The sequence below is a fragment of the Aotus nancymaae genome, unplaced genomic scaffold (assembly GCF_030222135.1).
Source record: "Aotus nancymaae isolate 86718 unplaced genomic scaffold, 86718_ANA_hifiasm-v0.15.2.pri h1tg000089l, whole genome shotgun sequence".
Taxonomy (NCBI): domain Eukaryota; kingdom Metazoa; phylum Chordata; class Mammalia; order Primates; family Aotidae; genus Aotus; species Aotus nancymaae.
Window position 1 is genome coordinate 24,965,439 of NW_026988504.1, and position 15,247 is coordinate 24,980,685.

Sequence of the window (15,247 nt, forward strand, 5' to 3'; positions counted from 1 at the left end):
CCATCCTGTGTGCTAGCTTTGAGGCTGTAGAGCTTTGTTGATGGGGGACCCTTTTCTAAACCACCATTCCTCCAGCACCCAGCACCCAGCACCCACCCACAGGCTGCTTCTGCGTATCATTCTATGAGCTCAGTGAAGGTTGGGATCATTTTTATTTTCTGTGTCACCAGGTTTTACTTTCTGTGTTCACCAGTGCCTAACATACAGTTGACACTCAATACTCAAGAGCTGAATGAAGGAATGTTTGTAGGGCCCTTGACACACCATACAGCCACCAGCAGCACGAGCAGGATTCACATCATCAACTACAGAAAGGAAGTGTCCTTGTCTTCTTAAACTGCCTGTGAGAAGTTCTTATTTTTTTGAGACAGAGTCTCACTCTGTCACCAGGTTGGAGTGCAATGTCACGATCTCGGCTCACTGCAACCTCCGCCTCCTGGGTTCAAGCGATTCTCCTGCCTCAGCCTCCTGAGTAGCTGGGATTATAGGTGCCCACTGCCACACCCAGCTAATTTTTGTATTTTTAGTAGAGACAGGGTTTCACCATGTTGGCCAGGCTGGTCTCGAACTCCTGACCTCAGGTGATCCGCCTGCGTCGGCCTCCCAAAGTGCTGGGATTACAGGTGCCCACTACCATCCTGGCTAATTTTTGTATTTTTAGTAGAGACAGGGTTTCATCACATTGCCCAGGCTGGTCTCGAACTCCTGACCTCAAGTGATCTGCCCACCGTGGCCTCCCAAAGTGCTAGGATTACAGGCATGAACCACCACACCTGACCGAGAAATTCTTTCTGATCTCTACCCCAGGCTCTCCCACCGTGGAGGGGTGTGCTGCCCAGTTTCTCTTTTTCTTTGTTTTGGTTTGAGATGGAGTCTCACTCTGTCATGCCCAGGCTGGAGTGCAGTGGCAGGATCTTGGCTCACTGCAACCTTTGCCTCCCGAGTTCAAGCAATTCTCCTGCCTCCGCCTCCCAAGCAACTGGGATTACAGGTGCCTGCCACCACGCCTGCCTAACTTTTTGTATTTTTAGTAGAGATGGGGTTTCACCATATTGGCCAAGCTGGTCTCAAACTCTCGACCTTGGGTGATCCACCCGCCTCGGCTTCCCAATGTGCTGGGATTACAGGCATGAGCCAACGCACTCCACCTGCCACGTTTCTTTCATGCTAGGGCTGGATTTCCTTTAGATCTGCGGCTTGATGTTTCCAAGCCCACCAAAGCCTCCTGACACCAATACTGTATTTTTGGGCCAAGTAATTTTTCTATCTCGCTTCCAATTGTTCTATCTTGCCTCTATCTTGTGCCTTTTCTCTGCCCCTTCCCCACTGCCTTGACATTGTATGTCTATGCTCTTCTTCCATGAGGGGAACAGCTGGTTTGGTGGTCCTTCAAATGAGAGGAAGGTGGTTCTAGCTTGGGATGTGTCACTTTGTAGTTTTGTGATTTCTCTGAACCTCGGTTTCTTCATCTTTACGATGAGGGTTGTTTTCTTGTCCTATTTTTCAGAGCTGTCACGAGAATTAAAAACAAAAACAAAAACAAAAAACCCATACCATTAATTTAAATTCTAATCTTTATCAGTTTGTGAGTGCTTCCACAAACCTGACTTCATTTAATCCCCACATACTCCAGTGAGGTAGATATGGCTAGTGTAACCCAGTTTACAGATGAGGAGAAACAGGGGGAAGGGGGAAGTAACTTGCCTAAGGTCATAGTAAGTGGCAGAACACAAACCCTGGCCTTCTAATTCTAAATCCCAGGAGTACCCCATCTTTGGTGAAAAAAATCCCAACCCAGCACAAAGCCTATGAAATGCCATACAAATATGTTATTACCACTTTGGGGCAAGGATGAATAAGCCCAAAGAAGCATCATGCCTGACGCTGAGTTGGCTGGCTGGTGAAGGCGTCTGTCCCTTCCCTTGGTATCCCCTGACTTACCTGTTGGACAGGTAGGGGGAAGGGGAGAGTAGTGAGTCTCACCTGCTCAGAGCAAGGGTGGGGCAAGACACACCCCATCCCTTCCATTGGTTTTTTTCCTTAGTCTTACTGACAGTCCCTTGTCCAATCAGGAGGAAGTAACTTTCTATCTGCCAATAGGTGAAGTGTTAGGGTGAGACCTCAAGTTAGAGTCCATCCCTAGAGCTGACTGGCAGTCCCTGGGGCCAATGGCAAGCGGATAAACAGAGGCGGCAGTGGAGGAGGACTGGACGCGAGGCTCCGCCCCTTGACGGGACAGTCAGGCGAGACAGCCAGTGAGCTAGCACCAGTGGGTGGGCGTCTCCCCCAGGGGCGGAGTTTCGAGGTGGCGAGGGGCGTGGCTTGGCTGTCAGGTCTCTACGCCTTTTGTTCGGTTACTGAGTTGCTGCCTTGGCCAGAGTCCGGAGCAGCCGCCGCCCGAGCGCGCCGAGCTCAGTTCGCTGTCCGCGCCGGCTCCCACCCCGGCCCGACCTCTACCCGGCCCGGCCAGGCCCCAAACTCAGGTGCGGGCGATCGAGGGCAGGTATCGATGGGGAGAGAAGGGGTGGCGAGCGGCCGCGGGGCCGGTCCCAGCCGTCTTTGGGCAGGTGAGGGCGGGTGCCATGGAGCGCCACCCTGCACCGGCGGCAGGGGGCGCGCTGGGGTCCTGGGCGCGGCGACTAGGGGGGCGCGCTGTTCGGGCCGAGCGCGCTTAGGAGCTCCGCGAGTCGGAGATCTGAGCAGGGCGGGAGGGCTCCGGGCAGGTGCCTCTGGGGTCGCGCCTCTCCCGGGGCCCGCGCAGCTCGCCCGACGCCGCGTCCCTGACTCTCGTCCTGAGCTGGAGGGGGAGACTTTGCCCTGCTTTGACGGCGTCCCAGGGCTCTCGCTGCAGTCAGGAATTTACCGTTTGGGAAACTTGCTGCCGCTGGTCTCTTTGGGGCCACCCTCACCCCACCCCACGCGTCATCCTCGCTTTCCCTCCCTCCCTACTCCCCCAGGCCTGGGTGGGGCCCTATTGTCTGCGCCCAGCTTGCCCAACCGTGGGGGCCGAGCGCACATTTTCCCAGTGACGCTGGCCCCACCTGCTGAGCAGGTGAGCGCACGGAGTCCAGAGGCCCAGCCCTCCAGCTCCCGGAGCCTCGTCGATACTACCTGCGGCGCCTCCCTCCACTCCGGTGGGTGCTCGGCTCTGGCTTCTCCAGCGGAGATGGGATGGAGTGACAGTGGGGGCTGGTGCAGGGCTCGGCCCAGTGTCCGGCTGGTGTTTGGCACCCGTGGCTCGGTCTGGGGGGAGGGGTCTGTGCACGGGTGAAGCATTCAGGGTCACCTGGCCCAGTTTCCAGTAGCTGTGGCTGCCAGAGTGTTGGTAGGGGAACAGGAATCGTCTTCTTCTCTAACCTCTTATTGTTGGAAAAATCACCCAAAACAAACTTTGCAGGAGGAAGTATTCACAGCAGCGTTCTCTGGGGGTTTTCCCGTCTCCATGCCCAGAACTTCCTTTAGGCTTAGGAGGTCCTTCTTGGTGCAAAGTCCCCTCCCCCAGCCGGCCCCCGGCTGAACATGGGCCTTTGCCTGCGCTCTGACCCTGGCTTCCCTGCCCCCACATCCATCCTGTTAGCTGCGCCCCAGGGGCCTGAGGTGGGGGCAGGGTGGGGTGGGTGGAAAGGGCCGAGAGGGGAAGCAGCTTCTTCCTTCTCTTCCTGCCTCCAGGGACCACCACACCCCCTCAGATTAGGCCTGCGTAAGTGGCTCTCTCTCAAGCTCTGCCCCCTCCCCAGGAATGGGGGTGGGGCAGGGCTGGGCCAAGCTAGGAAGGTGGGGGGAATGGATGTTCTTGTCTATACCCCATCCCCGACATTACTTAGCTGGCTGGTAATTGGGGCAGAAGAGCATGAGGCTGTGGGGCTTGCCTTCCATTTGATTTCTGAATTATGAAGGTGCATGCTTTCTGGAGGCCTGCGCAGTCCTTTCCCACCCCCTTTCCTGAAAGAATTTGACAGGGAAAGTGAGACTGGAGGAAGGCTCTTGGGGGGAAGGTTTCTTCAATGCTAGACTCCCTCAGGCAGACCTGCATGTCCCCCACCCCCACCCCCGCCACCTTCCCTACTCCTAGTTTCCTGAGACACCCCCTTCAGAATTGGGGGTCTTCACCAGGCTTTTTACCCTGGTTTAAAAAAGTCCTAAGTGCAATCATTTTGCAGGATTTGGAGCCCAGCCTTGGGAACAGAAAGGGAATATAGAAGTTGGGTTCTCTCTCAGTCCTGGGGGTGGGAGAAAGATTGCGGAGCTGGGGATTGAGAGTGCTTGGAGGGGAAGAGCCTGCCACCTCTTTCTTTGCTGTCGATGGGGGAGTGAGGCTGGGGGGCCAGACTCAGCCCCTTTGTCCTGGGTGGGGATCATGCACAGCCCTGGGCCAGGGGAAAGCCAGTGTGGGAACTCAGATCCTTTTCTGCTGGGGAAGGGGGTGCTGCCCACCTCTGGGGAGCAACAGGGCACGGAGTTTGGACAAAAATATCCTGCTTTCCCTCTTCTCCGTGCCAAGGTGGAGGAGGGGAGGGCATTGTAATTGTGTAGGCTAAATGATTAGTTTAGCTAATCTGGTTTGTGGCTGTGATGAAAAGATACTACTGAGGAAGTACTGCTAGGAGGTGCCTGGTGAAAACCGGCCACTGACTGGACTGGGGGCGCGGAGGAGGAGGAGAAGGTAGGATCCAATTAGTCATTTCTTGCTAGATCAAGCCCCAGCTTGGGTGACTTGAGCCCTCCCGCCCCCACTCCACCCCTCCCCTGCACCCTGGCTCCACCCCATTCCCTCTGGAACCTCTGTTTGGAATGCTAGGGCCAAGGCTTTGAGAATTCAGTGCATAGGAATGAAAATGGACGGGCTAGGGCTGCCAGCCTTTTTCCCCTCCTGGAGCCACCTTAGGATGAGATTGGTCCATTGACTAGTCTACAGAAGGACTGTTTATTTGGAGAGATGGGATGGTGGGGCAGTTCTGAGCACAGGGCTTTGGGCTTGAACTGAGCTGGGTTTGAGACCCACCTCTGTCTCTCATTACATTACCTGAGCCTCAGTGACCTCTTTGTCAAAATGGGAATACTAATAGCTATCTGCCCAGTAAGTACTTGACAAATGGTAACTCAAGATCAAGGTAAGACTTTACAGAAACCAAGCACTTTCATTAGCTAGTCTCACTTCAAACAAGGCTGCCCAGGCTCGATGGCTCAAACCTGTAATCCCAGCACTTTAGGAGGCCTAGAGGGGCAGGTTGCTTGAGCCCAGGAGTTCCAGACCAGCCTGGGCAACATGGCAAAACCCCGTCTCTAAAAAAATAGAAAAATTAACCGGGCATGGTGGTGCACGCCTGTAGTCCTGGCTACTGGGAAGGCTGAGGTGGGAGGATTACCTGAGTCCAGGGAGGTCAAGGCTGCAGTGAGCTGTGTCACTGTACTCCAGCCTGGGCTACAGAGTGAGGCTCTGTCTCAGAAAAAAAGAAGCGGGTATCATTATCCCCATTCTACAGATGAGGAAATTGAGACTCAGGGAACTTAAGTAATTTGCCCAAGGTCGTACAGCGAGACCCAAGCAGCACCAAGACTGGCGTTTGGGCCCTCTGATTCCAAGTCCAGAACCCATGTGCCGTATTGCCTCATGCAGCTCTGAAAAGGATTTTTTTTTTTTTTCCTGAGATGGAGTCCGCTCTGTCACCAGTCTGAAGTGCAGTGGCACAATCTCGGCCCACTGAAACCTCCACCTCCTAGGTTCAAGTGACTGTCCTGCCTCAGCCTCCCAAGTAGCAGGGATTATAGGCTTGGGCCACCATCGCTGGCTAATTTTTTGTATTTTTAGTAGAGACAGGGTTTTGCCACATTGGGCAGGCTGGTCTCGAACTCCTGGCCTCAGGTGATCCACCTGCCTCAGCCTCCCAAAGTGCTGGGATTACAGGTGTGAGTGGAAAGGATTTTTCTGCACTCCCTTTTGAGAGCCTCTGACTGATTGGGGAGAAGAGAATAAAGAATGTGACTGGTGAATGTAGGGCAGGTTTGGTAGGCGAGAGTGATACCTGTCGTGGCCACCGGCCCTCTGAAACCTCCCCAGTGGCTTGATCTTTAGTTTCTGGTGGAGGAGGCTTCTCCCTAAGGCCAGGGCTGTGGTGAGTGTTGGGGGGAGGTTGAGCGGGAAACAGGAGGCCGGGGTCAAAGCTGTGCTGCCTCCTAGCTTGACTTAGGTAGAACCATGGGTGTTTTGGGCTTGTCCCTGTGTAAGAGGTGGGAGTTGCCTGCTTTGCTGGGGGCTGGGGCTGTGCCAAGATGAAGGGGTGCTGCTCTGTGGGGAGTGGAGAGAAATGGGAGTCTGATTTATGCCTGGGCTAATGCCCTGCTGGAGTGGGCCAGGCAATGCTGCCAGGCTGCTCTTGACGGGGAACTGGCTGTCCTCTGCTCTGGAGCCCAAGAGACCTGAGATAGGCAGCTGCCGGGAGGGCCTTTCTGGTGATGGAGGTGGGGGGCATGCGTGCTGCCTGTCAGCCAGAGCCTCAGCCCTCTAGGGAGGAGCTGGTGTCAGATTGTCCTCCAGACCTGCCTGGTTCCGGCATTGCTGCCAGCTGGACATCTGACACCAGAATGGGCGTGGATTTGGGGTCTGGGAAATGGGTTCTCTTTATGTGATGGTGCAGCCGGAGTACCGAGCCTGCCACTACTGTTCTTCTGCATCCCCTGAGGGCAGGCGGGGACCCCGGGCCTGGGGATGATTGATCGTGGAGAAGGCTAATGGGACTTGAGACAGAGAAAAAAAGAGAATGCACCCTGTCCTGCTGACTGCTACCGAGAGGGCGTGAGGTTGCAGGTTTCCGTCTCCCCTGAGGACATGAGAGCTACAGCACGATGCTCTTACAAGAAGGGACGCAGTCTAGATGGGAGGAAGGGCTTTCTGCCTGCTAAAGACAGATCTTGAGTTGAGGGGTAAGAGGGAAAGGTGGAGGCTCAGCATTGACTCTTCTCTGATGAGGGCTGTCCTGTCTAGTAGGGAGGCCAGGCAGGAATCACTGCCCTTTGGGGAGACTCCTTATCTTGAATCTTTTGGGGGAAGAGCGACCTGGCAGTGAGAGGAAGAAGCATCTGTGAGCTGGCCCTGTGACCCCTGTGAAGAGGAAAAGCAGTGTGGCTGGGCAGGCCACCAGGGCTTGTGTTCCGCAAGTGACACTGAGAGGCCTCTCCTGGGACGTGGTTGAGTCTGGGGACATGGAGTATCTCCTTGTGCGGCAACTTCCTCTGCCGGATCTGAAGGGAAGAAGGCTCTCGGACCCTCCCCAGTGCTGAGCCTCCTGGTGTCTTGGCCTTTGGGGCCCTCAGGGCAGGAAGCTCAGTTTTCTTTCCTCCTCTCTTCTCTGTGCCCTCATGCCTGGCTAATTTTTTGTATTTTAGTAGAGATGGGATTTCAGCGTGTTGGCCAGGATGGTCTCGAACTCCTGACCTTGTGATTCGCCCACCTCAGCCTCCCAAAGTGCTGGGATTACAGGTGAGAGCCACCACGCCCAGTCTTTTTTTTTGAGATGGAGTGTCATTCTGTTGCTCAGGCTGGAGTGCACTGACTCGATTTAGGCTCACTGCAACTTCTTCCTCCCAGGTTCAAGCAATTCTCCTGCCTCATCCTCCCAAGTAGCTGAGACTACAGGCGCCCACCACCACACTTGGCTAATTTTTATATTTTTAGTAGAGACGGGGGTTCAACATGTTGGCCGGGCTGGTCTTGAACTCCTGACCTCAAGTGATCCGCTCACCTCGGCATCCCAGAATGCTGGGATTATAGGCGTGAGCCACCACACCCAGCCTCCTTTCCTTTTTTTTTGAGGTAGGTACTCTGTTGCTCAGGCAGGAGTGTAGTGGCGTGATCACAGCTCACTGCATCCTTGAACTCCTGGGCTCAAGGGATCCTCCCACTTCAGCCTCCTGAGTTAGCTGGGTCCACAGGTATGCACCTCCATGCCAGCTAATTTTTTTTTTTTTAAAAGATGGGGTTTCACCATGATGGCCAGGCTAGTCTTGAACTCTTGACCTCAGGTGATCCACCCACCTCGGCCTCCCAAAGAGCTAGGATTACAGGCGTGAGCCACTGCGCCCAGCCATGCCAGCTAATTTTTAAAGTTTTGTGTAGAGACAGGTTCTTGCTATGTTGCCCAGGCTGGTCTTGGAGTCCTGAGCTCAAACATTCCTCCCACCTCAGCCTCCCAAAGTGCTTGGATTATGGGCACGAGCCACCACACCCAGCTGAAACTCAACTTTCTGTGTCTTTCCCCACTATGGAGACAGTGACAGGGACCAGGGCAGAGTTGGGACAGGGGCTTGGCAATCAATAAGCTGCTTATTTAGGGGAGACTCCTCCTCTCCCTTGATTGAGAAAATAGTATCTGGTTGGAGGCAGTGACTCACGCCTGTAATCCCAGTCACTCTGAAGGTTGAGGCAGGAGGATTGCTTGAGGCCAGGAGTTTGAGACCAGCCTGTGCAATATAGCAAGCTCCTATCTCTTTAAAAATAAAAAAACAAGGCCGGGTGTGGTGGCTCACACCTGTAATCCCAGCATTTTGGGAGGCTGAGGTGGGTGGATCACGAGGTCAGGAGATCGAGACCATCCAGGCCAATGTGGTGAAACCCTGTCTCTACTAAAATACAAAAAACTAGCTGGGTGTGGTGGTGCGCACCTGTGGTCCCAGCTGCTCGGGAGGCTGAGCCAAGAGAATCGTTTGAACCCAGGAGGCAGAGGTTGTAGTGAGCTGAGATCGCCCCACTGCACTCCAGCCTGGCGACAGAGCAAAATTCCGTCTCAAAAAAAAAAAAAAAAAAAAAAAAAATTAGCCGAGCATGGTGACATGTGCCTGTGGTCCTGGCTACTCAGGAGGCTGAGGCGGAAGGATCACTTGAGCCCAGGAGTTCAAGGCTGCAGTGAGCCATGATTGTGCCACCATACTCCAGCTTGGGCAACAGAGCGAGACCCTGTCTCAAAAAAGAAAAAGAAAAGAAAAGAAAAGTAGTATCTGATCATTGTAAAAAAAAAAAAAAAAAACTGGGAAGTTTAGAAAAGTTTAAGAGAAAAGGAAAAAAATTGCCCATAATCTTAAAGGCAACTTTCATTAAGGTCCCTTCCTCTTTCCTTGGCATCCTTTTATTCACGAGCCTTGATCTTTATGAGCTCATGCTCTGTATATAGTAGCAGTTTTTGTTTGTTTGTTTGAGATGGGGTCTTACTCTGTTGTCCAGGCTGGAGTGCAGTGGCATGATCTCAGCTCACTACAACCTCCACCTCCTGGGCTCAAGCAATCCTCCCACCTCAGCCTCCCAAGTAGCTGGGACTGCAGGCACCTGCCACCATGCCCGGCTAAGTTTTGCATGTTCTTGTAGAGACGGGGTTTCACCATGTTGCCCAGACTGGTCTCGAACTCCTGGGCTCAAGGGATCCACCTGCCTTGGCCTCCCAAAGTGCTGGGATTATAGAGGTGAGCTGCTGCACCCTGCCTACAGTAATGGCTTTTAGCCAAACCTTTATTCCAATCCTGGTTTTCCAGCATGTGTTGTATAATAAACAGATGGATTGTCCCAGAAGAGGGTCATGTAGGGATCCTTGCAGAATCACACCCTGCAGAATCACTCCCCAGGGAGTGGGCGTCAGTCAGCTGGGGCTGGAGCTGCTGTGATTGAGGAGTGGGCTGCGCATGAACCCCAGGCTGCCCCAGCCCCACTGGTGGTGGTTGGAGGCAGCGGAATGAGAGTGCTTGTGTGTTGTGCGTCACCAACACATGTAAGCCTTTTACTGTTGTTTCCTGGTGTTGGGTAAAGTGTTTTTCCATTCCCAGGAGTCCCGTTTTGGGGTTGTCTGCCGGTTTGGGAATCTGCCCACGGGGGTCACCAGCAGGGAACGGAGCTCCAGCTGGAGCCCTCTCCAGGGGAGCATAGAGGTGCCCGGGTCGAGCCACTTGGCCGTGGCATTTCCCTCTCCTACAAATCCCCTTCATTTTCCCAGCCGGGTTTGTTTGCTTTGGGAAGGAGCCCAGAAGGAAGAAAACAAACAGCAGCTGGGTCGGCAGGCCCGAGCCTCCCCCAGCCCCAGCTCATCCTCAGGCCACAGCCCGGGCTGCCCTCCAGACTGGAAGTGAGGGTTTTCCTCTGGAAGCCTAAGATCGGCTTCTCTGACACAGCTCCTGCTTCAGTTCTGCGCTCTTGGAATGGACCACTTTGCTGATGGAGACCACAGTCTCTGCCAGAGAAGCTCTAGTCTTCGGGAAGTTCCCTCCTGGAGCTGCCAGCCAGAGGGTAGAGGCCTCCCTGGGAAGCCCCAGCCTGAGTGAGAGACAGGCTCTCAAGGGAAGCTGTCATGTCTGTCTCTCTGCACTTTTCTAGAGTCTCTTTGTGTCTGTGCTTGGAACTGCTGGCCAGACCACAGCGGGAGCCAGGGACAGCATGGGGAAGGTGGGGGGTGGAGACCCCACTGAGCCCAGCCTCCCCCGGGACTGCTGTGTGGGGGCCTGGCTGTGCAGCTGCCCCTGGCTGCAGGAGGCAGCCTGGACTCACGGGGGCAGCCTCGTGTCTCCACCTGGCCTGAGCAAAGCTTCACTCCCCATCTGCTCCTCAGCCATGTTCCTTCTGCCTCCCCAGGGCCTGGGAGGCAGCTCCCTACCAAGTCCCCATTTCAGGGGTCAGAAAGCAGCCAGGGTGCCCCCAAAGAGACCGCCAGGCAGGTCTCTGTGCCACTCTCACCTTTTTTTTTTTGAGACACAGTCTCGCTCTGTCACCCAGGCTGCAGCGGCGTGATCTTGGCTCACAGCAGCTTCAATCAGCTGGGCTCAAGTGATGCTTTAGCTTCCAAAATAGTAGCTGGGACTGCAGGGGCGTGCCACCATGCCCGGCTAGTTTATTTTTATTTTTTGTAGAGACAGGGTCTTACTATGTTGCCCAGGCTGGTCTTGAACTCCTGGGCTCGAATGATCATTCCACCTTGGCCTTCCAAAGTGCTGGGATTGCAGGCATGAGCCACTGCACCAGCGGCTTCTGCCTCCTCTGCCACCTTTGTTCTTCTAGTATGAGAATGCATGCCTTTCCTGTGGACTGAGGGCTTCCAGAGTCACAGTGACAAAAGAAGTCACTTGATTATCTCCATTTTACAGATGAGAAAAGGAAGCTTAAGAAAATTGAGTAATTTGCCCAAGGGCATAGCCAGTGAGTTCTGGGGCTGGAAGGACCCTTCTCCTCACTCCGAATCCTGCGTGCATCCTCTGTCACTGTCTGAGCCTGGGGACCCATGTCTGCACAGGGTGCTAGCCTCTGGCCTAAGGAACCTCTGGGGGACCCAGCCCTGCCCTGCTCCGCCCTGCTCCTGTGTCTCCAAATGCCATGTTTCTGAGCCTGCTTCCAGCATGGCCTCTGGGGTGACCCGTTCCTGTCCTTATTTCCAGGGGTCGTCTTTGCACTTGGTGCCCTGCAGTCCAGCCTAGTTGTGCCCGTTGCTGACTGTCCTTGGCAGGTGCTGGCTGGGGAAGGAGCCTGGTGTAGCTCTGGTGGGGCTATTTTTAATGTCAGGGCTGGCTCACACTCTGCCAGGACGGTCTTGGACCTAGGGTGCCTGGTGCCAGCGCTCTGGGTTGGCTGTGCAGAGGAGGCAGGAATGAAGGGTAGGGGTGCACCCAATCTAGCCTCATTACTTGCTCACTCTCTTAGCTGGTGTGAGCCCGGTAGGGAAGGGTTCTCTGCACCCCCTCTCCAGGGCCTGTCACCTCTCTTCCTGTCCTTGGGCTGTCCCTGCAGTCTCTGAGCTGGCTTCTTCCTCCTGCGCTTCTAACAATAGAGCACGCTCTAAACAAAGGCCCCCCATTCAACTCAGAAACCCGCCCTGTCTCTGTCCCTGCCTGGCTGGGGTGAGTGGGCAGGGCCCGCGTCTGTCTCTCCCGCTTCCACCCTGGCTCTGTCCGGGGGCATTGCGGAAGGTCTGACTCTGGGTCCAGGGTGGAGAGGGACAGGACCGACTGGGTGTGGCCCCTCCACCCTAGAAACTGTAAAACCAGCACTTTTGTTTCTTGTGGGAGAAGTTCTCTTGTTCTGGGCAGTAGGTAAGGAGAGGGGTGGGGCTGGTTGACTGTCCTGCCTGAGGTCTGACTTCCAGCCTTCCTGTTGCAGGAGCAGCTCCCCCAGCCCCTTCCTCAGGAGGAGTTTCTGGTGTGTGTCCTCTCTCTGAACTGCTTCCCAACTCTGATGTTGCCCACCCTCAGCTTTCTTCTGTCTGTCGTGGGAATCCTGGTATTGTATTCCTAGAATCTTGGACATCAGTGTTCCTTTGAGATCCAGGGACACAGGGACACCAAGCAAGTTTGTGGCAGAACTGGGACTAGAATCTGGGACTTTTTTTTTTGAGACGGAGTCTTGCTCTGTTGCCCAGGCTAGAGTGCAGTGGTGCGATCTCAGCTCACTGCAACCTCCTCTGCCTCCGGGGTTCAAGTGTTTCTCCTGCTGCAGCCTCTTGAGTAGCTGGGATTACAGATGTGTGCCACCATGCCTGGCTAATTTTTGTACTTTTTAGTAGAGATGAGGTTTCACCATGTAGGCCAGGCTGGTCTCAAATTCCTGACCTTGTGATCCGCCCACTTCAGCCTCCCAAAGTGCTGGGATTACAGGCATGAGCCACCACACTCGGCCTGAACCTGGGACTTTTGATTCGCAGCTGGGTGCTCTTCTTCCATCTGCAAGCGCCTTGGTTCCCTCCTCCCCTTGGCAAGAGGGCTCAGCCCCACCCAGGCTTCTCTGGTGGACTGGATGCTGGTCCTACCACGAGTGCTGCCATTTTGTCAGTGTGCAGCCATAGCCTCTTCACCTAGAAATTAGGAATAAAGCCGGGTGTGGTGGCTCACGCCTGTAATCCCAGCACTTTTAGAGGCCAAGGTGGGTGGATCACCTGAGGTCAGGAGTTCAAGACCAGCCTGGCCAACATGGTAAAACCCCGTCTCTACTAAAAATACAAAACTTAGCCAGGTGTGGTGGTGCGCGCCTGTAGTTCCACATACTTGGGAGGCTGAGGCAGGAAAATCGCTGGAACCCGGGAGGTGGAGTTTGCAGTGAGCCAAGATCGTGTCACTGCACTCCAGTCTGGGTGACAGAGCGAGATTCTATTTCACACACACACACACACACAAAAAAAAAAAAGGGAAAAAATTGGGAATAATAAAACATCTGCCAGGGTTGCTTTGAGGGAAGAATGAGATTCATTTAATACTAAAGACCACTGGGCGCTCTGCCGCCCCCATGGCATCCTGTGGCTTCTGCCTCTCCCTGGGCAGCCGTCCAGCCCTCAGCAGTCTCCTGGCGGCAGACCTGGGCTGTTGGGGGTGGTGAGGGGCCTACTGAGGAATTTCCTCACCCGCGGCCAACCTTGACTGTGATGGTCCTTTTCGATGTGAGGCTGGCGAAGGGTGACCCTTGTGGTTTGGACTGAGGCCCACTCCCCTCCTGCTTAGCTGAGAAGCCCCAGGGTGAGGCAGTGTCTATGGAGGAGAGTCCTCTGGCTGGGATGCAGTGTGTTTATTGACCAGAGCTGCAGATGTCCAGCAGTGTCCAGATGTCGCTCAGCCTTGAGCCCAACAGAGCAGTATTCAGAGGGTTACTGTGGCCGTGTTTACTGGCACATTGCACCTTCCTTCTCTCCTGCTTGGATGTCTGGTTTTCTCCCTCCTCCCCGGGGGCAGCTTCTCTTCCAAGCTCTCCTCTGTTCTCTCTTGGGACCCACCCTTGGGGCAGGGGGATGGTTGGGGAAGGCAGCCGGCAGGATTTTCCCGAGTCTGCCTTCACTGAGCCCCCCCACTCCCGTTTCCTGCCTGTGGCCATTCCCCTCTGATGCCGGGGAAAGGGTGCATGTGGAAAGGGGGCTGGGGGGCTCCTCCTGAAATAGCTGCACTTGTGAATGCCTGGGAAGCAGCTGTGCATATCTGGCGGCCCAGAGCCTGCTGTCTGGGGTTGCGGACCTGCTTCTGTTTATCACGAAACTTTTTTGAGTAGGAGTTTCACTCTTGTTGCTCAGGCTGGAGTGCGATGGCGCAATCTCTGCTCACTGCAACCTCCACCTCCCAGGTTCAAATGATTCTCCTGCCTCAGCCTCCTGAGTAGCTGGAATTACAGGCATGCACCACCACACTTGGCTAGTTTTGTATTTTTAGTAGCAATGGGGTTTCTCCATGTTGGTCAGGCTGGTCTCGAACTCCTGACCTCAGGTGATCCACCACGCCGGGCCTCAGCCCAAAACTCTGAGTCACTCGGGATGGCGGGAGGAGAGGGAAGGAGGCAACTGGGAGCCAGCCCGGCCCCTGCCTCTGTCTGTTCCAGGTGTGCTCACGGCTGCCTGCCATAAAAGGCTGGGAGACCTGCAGGAGCATTCGTCATCCTCCTGGAGGGCGGCACTGGGGCTGTCACGGGGAAGACTTATCCTTGGTGATCTTTGTTCCTGGGTGGGACCAGATTGCCAACCACACCACCCTCACCCTCACCTGGTCCCCGTCACAGTGAGACAACCCGGGTGCTGCTTGGCTTCGTGGGTGGACCAGCCTGACTTCTGCTTACTCACGGAGGCTGTGCTGGGATATGTAAAGGCCACAGAACTCAGTGCCCCTCACACCCATGCTTGGTCCCAGTCCCAACTCTGCCACTCTGCCATTTCTTTTTTTTTTTTTTTTTTTGAGATGGAGTCTGGCTCTGTCACCCAGCCTGGAGTGCAGTGGTGCAATCTTGGCTCACTGTAGCTTCCGCCTGCTGAGTTCAAGCAATTCTCCTGCCTCAGTCTTCTGAGTAGCTGGGACTATAGGCACGTGCCACCATGTCCGGCTAATTTTTTTGTATTTTTAGTAGAGACAGGGTTTCACCTTGCTGGCCAGGATGGTCTCGAACTCCTGACCTCGTGATCCACCCACCTCAGCCTCCCAAAGTGCTGGCATTACAGGCATGAGCTGCCGTACCTGGCAGCTCTACCTCACTTTCTGCATCTCTATGTGGGGGGAACAGCGCGTGCGCTTTGAAACCCACTCGTGAGTATGACGGTGTCTGTGAGAGGTCTGGCTTGTAGTAGGCCCTCATGGGATCATGGCGTCCATTCTCCCCGCAGCTGATGATCTCTGCAGGTCAGTTTCCAGGACAGTGGAGCCAAACACAGACCAAGTGGGAAGTTCACCTCCCTAGTACGAAGTATGGTCCTGCTACTCATTAACCTTCAGGTGCCCCTAAACCTCTGCAGAGAGAGAGAGGGGTTCCTGATGGCAGTGACCA

At 54.9% G+C, this 15,247-nt stretch overlaps 1 protein-coding gene across 4 annotated transcripts in view; it reads left to right on the top strand.

Moving 5' to 3' along the window:
- The first annotated feature begins 2,359 nt into the window (after positions 1-2,359).
- JUP (junction plakoglobin) overlaps positions 2,360-15,247 on the top strand; it is a 30,467-nt gene continuing 17,579 nt past the window's right edge. Inside the window, exon 1 of one of the 4 annotated variants that reach the window (XM_012444105.3) lies at positions 2,360-2,483. The gene's annotated coding sequence lies outside the window, so the exon portion shown is untranslated. Of the gene's footprint in view, positions 2,484-3,034; positions 3,135-4,466; positions 4,664-12,090; positions 12,242-15,247 lie in introns of those variants that run through there. The other 3 variants (XM_012444107.3, XM_064369596.1, XM_012444106.3) reach the window with 3 other exon arrangements.